The following is an 8687-nucleotide window of genomic DNA, read 5'->3' as shown; positions in this document are numbered from 1 at the left end:
AAGTCTTATCACAAAACGGGTCACACCTCCTGGTCAAGCTGATAGCAAAACCATCAAGACTCTCACAAAATTTGATGGGAGCTATTAAATGGGTAATGAACTGATTAAGGAGAAACTTGAGGCCAAAACAGTGTGACTAAATTTCCTTAAAAACTCTTAATCTATGAGTGCCAAACTATTCTCTTTTGGAGGTGGACCAGTTCCTACGCTGTCAGTCAAAAATCAGGACCCGGGGCTGAAGGGAGAGAGGGGCAGAGTGCAGGGGGGAGTGGGAAGCCATCCTCTCTTGAGGACCCACTCTCTCCCTTTCTCATCCTTCTTGTAAATTCATGCCTGGTACTCTGCATGACACGTCTGAACTCTTTCTGACTTGATTGCAAGATTTGGGGCTTGAAGGGGGGACTTTGTGTTGCCTCAGTTTCCTAGAAAGCCCCAACTCTCTAATTTCAAGTTATTAGGTCTTGGGTCTGCTTCACCCCACCCCCCTTGTCCGTGGTGTAGCGGGGAGTGTTTTAGTAACTTTCAGCTAGGAACAATTCCTTCACTAGTTCCTTCTAGGTAGATTTTTGAGACAGCTCATTTCAGAGGTATTCCTGCTGGTTTTATTTGTTGCAATCTGAAGGTACAGAGGAGCTACATTGATTTAATTTCTTCTCGAGAGGTTGGCTAGCTATAAGCTCTATAAAATGGCTGCCATGCCTAGCAGGGCTTTCAGTCCACAATTTGGGTTAAACTGCTTGATCTCCTTCATTGATTTTACTGTCTCTGTTGTGCCTTAATGTGATTTGCTTTGCTTTCCAGCTGTTGTGAAGGAAGTTAGCTTGTGTTCTTTTCCTCTCCCTTTTTCGCTCTTTATTACCCGTCCTCCCAATCTTACTCTGGTTCAGGTTCAGGATTAAGAATTTCTGTACTTATTTTCAGCTCCAGTAACCAAACTTCAAGTCCCTCCAAATCTCAAACTGTCCAGTATTGAATCTTAGAGTATTTACTCTGTCACCCACCTATCCTATAAATTCTTCTTTCACCGCCTCTCTTCTGGGCTGCCTAGATCCACTTTGCCATTTTCTCCTCTCGCCCACTTTTTTAATGGATCATTTTGCTTCTTGTTGAAACTTAAAACTTTAAAAATATTCTGAATATAAGTCCTTTGTGTGGTATGTAATCCTCAAGGATTTTCTTCCATTTTATAGATTGCTTTTTATTTTTTTTAACTGAATCTTCAAAGGGATGATTTTTAAAAATATTTGCCAGGTTTAATTTATCAATTTTTAGATTTGTGTGTGCATGTGTGCGTGTGTGCATGCAGGCTTGTGTGCCGGCTTTGGAGATTCCAGCTAATGCAGTTTTACTTCTTCAAAGTTGCAAAAACTTTTCTAGTGCTTTTTTCGGGATCTGTTACAGTTTTACCTTTGTATTTATGTCTGTCATCCATTTATAATTAATTAATAAGATGGTGTGGAATAAGAGTTGATGTTTATTTATTTTTTTCCACATAGCTATCTCATTTTCTAATTATTCCAACAGTTTTTACTGAAGAGACTTTCCTTTCCCCCATGGAATTCTTCCACCACCATTATTGACCACATATGTTTATGGTAATTTTTAAGTTCTCTATTCTGTCTCATTGACATACATATATACTATCCACCAAGATCAAAGTCTTTTGGTTACTAGAGCTATATAGTATGCATTGAAATCAGGCAGTTTAACTCTTCTAACATTATATTTCCTTTTAAGATTGCTTTGTCTCTGCTGGATGATTTGCTTTTCCATATCAATTTCAGAATCATCTTGCCATTTTCTTTCTAAAGCCCTCAAAGATCTGGAGTGATATTACACAAAATGAATGGATCAATTGGAGAGAATCTGTATCTTAATAATACTAAGTCTTCCAATCAGTGAATATGCTAAGTCTTTATTTATATCATTTTAATTTTGCTCTGTAAAATTTACTAGGATATTTGTCACTTTTGATGGCTCTTCATTCCTTTTCTTCTTATATATGTTGAGGCCTCAGAGCTTCAGAGAGCTGCATTGCCTGTTATTGGAATCACAAATTAAAGCAACAAGCAAAAATAAGTAATAGTCAAGCCATTGTCATTTATTTTAATGGGATAAGCCATAAACAAAATGGGAGAGAGTGTCACCTAAAGCTCTGTTCCATTTTCTCTCAGGAAACTGTGCCCCCAGTAAACGTCAAGTAGATCAGCACTGGGGATAATTCCATTCCCAATAGAAGCAGTGAACAAAATCCTCCTGCAGTGTTGTGATGGTGGCTATGAGGTAGAGGGAGACAGGGAAATACTGACTCAGTGCAGAAGAGGGGCTTCAAGGAAGAAAACCTGTAATGAGGAGATCCAGGCAGAGGTGCCTAAAGAGGCCCTCAGCTGAAATTCCCATATAAGAGGCCCTGAGACTGGCTCAGGCTGGCTCAGGGGGCCTGAGTCCTTGTCTGCAAAACTTTTCAGAGACTTCAGTGCATTGACTGTTTATCAAGTTGGGTGTGGAAAGGACAGCATTCCCTCATGAGGCCAGCCAGGGAAAGTTTTGCAACTGACTATGGTTAGTCCTTAAAAATATATATATATATATATATATACATGAGTTTTGACTTAGAAACTGAATTTCTCAAGTGTAATTTTTCTTGGGTCTGAAGAATGGCTTTTAGCATTAGTTATGGTGCCCATATACTGACAATACAGTCTCTCAACTTCCATTGTCTTTATTTACCTTTACTCATGAAGGATGTTTTGGCTTGTTGCAAAACTGGAGATTGATTGATTTTTTTTCTTTTATGTTTATGCTCTACTTTTTCTAGCTGGCATAATTCTGATGAAAAAAACTTGCTTTCATTCTTTGTCTCTTATTTTTATTTTGGTCTCTGATATTTCTTTATCAGATTTGGAAAACTTTCACCCACTATATATTGAAACATTTTTTTTTCCTGTAACACCTCTTTCCCCCCTTTCTGGGACTCCAGTTAAATTTATATTACACTGCTTGAAAGTCCTTGATGCTCTGTTCATCTCCCCCCATCTATTCTCTTTCTTTGTTCCATTTCAAGGAGTTTCTATTCCTATGGTCCAAGTAAATTCAAATTTTCTTCTGTGGTGTCTACATGCTATTCATCTCAAATAATGAATAAATTCAAATATTATATTTTCTATCTCTAGATATTTCATTTGGTACACCTTTTTTTCTTTCCTTTCTTACCTCATCATGCTCATTTTTCTATCTATTTTTTGAAAAATGTGGAATATTTTATAGCAACTATTTTAACATTCTTTGCTGCTAGCTCGATCATCTAGTTCTGAGCCAAGTTCTACTGATTACATTTTCTCCCAGTTAAAGATCATATTTTCCAGCTTCTTTACATGACTGGTAATATTTTACTGGATATCAGACATGAGGAATTTCATTGTTTTGTTTTTCTCACTGCATTGGTTGTATTTCTTCAAATACTCTTTGATTCTATTCTGACCCTTAGTTAAGTTAGCTGGAATACAGTGGACCCTTTCTAAGTGTTCTTGTGAGCTATTTTAGAGTGCATTTAGAGAACTTTCTGTCTAAAGATATTTTAGTCTAACCACTAATATCCTTCAGAGGATTCTGTCTAATGCCCCAGGTAAATTAAGTTAATGAGAAGACAATCTGTTCCCAATTTGGTGTGAGCTCCTTCTTCTCTTTCTTAATGATTCTCTCCCTTGTCCTGAAGTTTTCTCTCCTGTGTATGTATTTCAACTTGGTTATACTCAAGGAGTTTAAATACTCTTTCTATTTAGAAAATACCCCCTTTGTCCATCTCCCTTATACCTTGCAATGTGACTCACAAATTCTAGCTAGTTAAGTTGTAATTTTTGTTTGTGTGCCTTTAACTCAGTGTGATATCTAAGCTGTGTTTGGTTTTCTGCTTTCTGTACTACAGGTGCAGAAATAGGTCTCACATCAATTGTTACCCATTTCTGAGGGCCATGGCCTTGTGCTACCTGTTGTTTGATATCTAAAAACCACCACGTCCTGTATTTTGAACAAATTTCTAGTTATTTAAAAAAGAAAATCATATCAGGATCTTGCAATTCCATCAGGGCCAGAGTGGAAATTGTGTAATTACCTTTCAATAAAAACATCAAAACTCTTATTACTGAAATGTTTTTTATAATTATTTTTAAAATATTATTTATTCTGTTCTTTTTGCTACTTTCTTTCAGGAACACTAATTATGAGTCTGTTAACTTTTACAAAGTTTTATACCTAATTATTTTTTTAATCTTCCAAAATCTTTGCTCATTACCATTTATCAATTCTCTCATCTATATTCAGTATTGTGTTTTTTTTTTTTTGCAATTTCTATTCTCATATGTGCTGCTTTAAATAGCTCTTTTAGCATATTGTATTTGAACTCACTCTTTTGTCCCATCCTATCAGGCTTGAGATTTTGTATCTCTTTAATTTTATTAAAATGATTTTTATTTTTTATTAAGTTATTTGAGTTCATGAAACCATCAAAATGTAATAATGTATAGAACCAAATATTAAAAGAATTGGCTATAACTTTCATCAGTTGTAGAAACATGTTTCTTGTGCATGTTCTGCTTCTTCCATTTCTGTTTCAGGATTTTGCAAGATATTGTGTGCATGTGTGTCTTCATGCATGTGTGTTTATACACACATGTGTAAATGACATAAAGTTTTTGAAGGAATTATTATTCCACATACTTATAGGAAGTTCAAATAGGGAAAATACTGGTAGGAGTTTCTTCTTATGGAGATTCTTTGTATGCAAAATTGTATATGCCTGTACGTTCTTTTAACCTTTGATTTTTCACAGCCAACCCAAACTGGCAATTACTTGTAGTTTAGAGTCCCACTTTTACTAGTTATTATAAAAGAGATAGTATATCAGGAACAAGTGAATTATTTCTGTTAATATATGTCTGGTTGACCTCATTTAGTCTTGACTTGCTATTTTCGGGTTCCCAAATGAATTCAAAGAAACACATACTATCAATCTGCACACTCTTTTTACTTCTGTATTTTCCACCAACTCTAAGTAAAAACTATTTCCCTCATTTGGTTATATAGCTTTACCTTCATACACACTTTCTCAGAATCTTTCCTGTTTGATAATTATACTTCAGTAGTTTAGATAAACTACTAAAGTATGATTATCATACTTTATATAGTTAATTGATATAGTTACTGACCACTAACTAGTATATAGAAGAAATATGGTAAAATTCATTGTGATATTTGGCTGCCATATTACTTTGCTGTTGGTTAGTATAGGTTGAATGATGTCTGGATAGAAAAAGCTACAAAATGCATCTTTTTAGAAAGCAAAAATCAACACTGGAAGAAAATGTAAAATTATTTCAATTCATCAATCAATGTTTAAGCCACCTCTGCAACATCATTGTCAAATGATTATACAATCTACTTCTGGTAAAATCCAGTTCAGGTAAAATGGGTTCTCATATTTATAAAGTCACTCATTAAATCTTTGGATAACATTATATATAAACACTGGTATTGACCACTTTTCTTTGATTTTAAACATCTCAATTTTTATCTAAAGAGCATCTTCAAATTTAAAAATTTTAGATTATTGGAAAGGACATTAGGCTCAAAATAATGCCCTTGGTTAAAACTCCTTCCTGACACTATTTGATCCAGAAAACATTTATGTCTTTTTGCATAAGATTTAGCAAAGTATTCACAGGGAGGGAGAAGGAGCATGAATTAGAGGTGTACCTAGTGGATCTTTTAGGTTTTTCAAATAATTGGAGTGTAAGTTTTCAAAATAGTCCTCAATGATCCTCTTGTATTATATTTGATACAAATCAACCTACACCTGATTATCCAGGGGCTCTGGTAGTAATGGAATCTGCAACAGTAGGGGCTGAGACGTAATAGACAGCCAACGTTCTTATAGATATACAAGGGAAAGAACTCTGAGAAGACTTATAAGATTAATAATAAATTAATAATCATTTATTGATGCTTGACTTTTAAGAAAATACAGGCAATGTAAAAGATGAATTTGATACTGACTTTTTCTAAGTATATGTAAATATTATGTGTGCTATATTCTGATTGTGTTACAGTATCTTATTAGCAAAAAAAATCTGTTTTGTATAAGTTAAATTTGAGATGTCTTTTAGATATCAAAGTGATAACTTTGGGGATAAATTTACATATATGAATTTGTAGCTTAGAGGGAAAGCTGAATTGTAGATACAAATTTAGATGCCATCAGTTTACATTTTCAAAACCATGAGATTTGACAATTATATTTTAAAGTACTATGTAAATTACCATGTATGTTACTTGCTTTCTTGCTTCGACATAAGACCTATGAATAAGGAATGTGTCTGTTTTGTTTACTATGTATTCTAGGAGTTTAGAACAGTGCCTGACCAATATATATCAGAAATAGTCCAGAATCTTATTGACTGAGAAAGGTTATAACTTAAGGGTCGAGGAGGAAGAAGGTAATGTTGGAGATATGAGGAGAGCGAATATATGAAATAGTGTTCCATCAAATTGGGAAGTCAATTGACTAGGGAAGTGTCATATTGCTAGAAAAAGCTAAGATTTGTGATCACAATCCATACAATGCAGCTGTCCTTTCTCCAGCCACAGTCAGATGCAGAATTAGAGGAACAGTCTGCAAGGAGTTGGGTTTAACTAAGGTAGTTTTAAGGGGTAAGACAGCAGGAGAGAAGGCAATGAGATTCATGAAATAGTTGCTCAAGGAAGTTAAAGACAATGAAAAAATAATAGAATAAATAGATTGGAGATCCTTATAGGTGATCAATTGGGTAGGTGAGGATTTGGGACACTTACAGTTCATGAGGTGGGAAACCGAAAATTAGTGGTCTGAGAATGGAATTCTGGGTGTGATGCAATTACTGGAGTGTTGAAGTGAGGTGCAGAAAGAGATGTGTGAAAATGAAGGCAATGAACTGAAATATTTAGTTAGAGATAAAATTCTAGGCAACTGCTAATAGCAAGAATGTTATGGTGACCTCTGATGTCCACAAAATTGCAAAACTTATTCAGACAGCTGATCAAACATATGCATTTTCACATATAGGCCAGACTGCCTCCAAAGTACATAATAATTACAAAGCAGAATGCTGGAAACTTCTGTTTGCAGAGTTTCAACATGAGGCTCTTTTTTTAGACACCAGAAGGGGAAAAAATTATATTCACCATTCTATTGTAATTAGAGTTTATATCTAATTAAATTAGAGAACAGATTGAATAGCTTAACATATTTCAACATTCATATGCCATTGAAAATCCTTTGGTTGGCAGCTGTGTAAATCAGCAGGAAATCAGGCAATGTCAGGGAGGAAATGAATATTTAGAAGTGGAAATACAGGCAGAGCTATTTCTAAAACACTCCTGACTGCTTGCATGGAAATACTGGTAATTAAGATGTGATTTTGTAAGTTATTAATATACTATCAAAACAACAGTAATTGAAACAATTTTAATGTGTGCCTACTTAAAGAATTTTAAGAAGTTGAACACATATAAGAGAGAAGAATAGATCTTGAGTGCTCTATCTCTCCTCTCACCTTCAAGATCCAAAAATATAAAGACCCATTGTTATAATCACCATGCCCATGCAACATCCAAATATGGTTCATCTTAGAGACATGGAGCACAAAAATGTCTTTGACATTAAGGATCATAACTTATAAACAGATGCTGTTACATAACTACCAGGAATTTGAAGTGAGCTAAAACCTCCATATTTTACCATTTATGTTTTTTTGTGAAAATATTCATGCCTGCTCAGAAGCCGAAAGTAAGATATGATGAACTCCCATATGCCCATAATCCAGATTTTATAATGATCAAAAATGTATCATTTTTTATTCTTCTTTATTTAGCTGAAGGAGTTCAAAGAAAAATGTCAAGTATCTTATAATTTTATCCTTCCGTATTTAACAACTCTATAGGTTGTTATAATAGTGTTATTAAATATATCTAGAAATTTTTCAAAACTTTACCATGTCTTATTTATGAAAAGAATCATATTTTTGCATACTTATCAAAAATAAAGTAATAGAAAAATTGGAATTTGAAAAACTTCATGACAAATCAATTTTATAAAGCAGACAATATGTCATTTTTTTCATCAAACTTTTTTTGGATAATTGAAGATTTACATGCAGCTGAAGAAAATAGTATAGAAAAAACACTATCTACCTTTGTTCCCTCGTGGTAACACCTGGTAAAACTACAATGCAGTTTCACAGCCAGAATGTTCGAATTGATACAGCCAAGATAAGGAATGTTTCTAGCACCACGAAATCCATCATCTCACCTTTTTACATTTACATCCTTCCAGCCCCTACCCTCTTCTTTTTAAAAATTGTTTATTTGTTATAATTAGGTATACATGACAGTAGAATCATTTTGACAAGTCATACATAAGTGGAGTATAACTTCTCATTCTTCTAGTTGTACATGATATAGTTATACAGGTCATTTAATCATAATATGCACATAGGGTAATAATATGTGATTCATTCTACTATCATTCCTACCCCATCCCCTCTCCCCTCTCTTCATGCCCCTCTATTTAATCCAAAGTACCTCTGTTCTTCCCAACTTATTGTTAATTAACATCTGCATATCAGAGAAAACATTCAGACTTTGATTCTTTGGGA

Source organism: Marmota flaviventris, chromosome 4 (genome assembly GCF_047511675.1).
Source record: "Marmota flaviventris isolate mMarFla1 chromosome 4, mMarFla1.hap1, whole genome shotgun sequence".
Classification (NCBI taxonomy): Eukaryota; Metazoa; Chordata; class Mammalia; order Rodentia; family Sciuridae; genus Marmota; species Marmota flaviventris.
Note: the sequence above shows the minus strand (reverse complement) of the source record.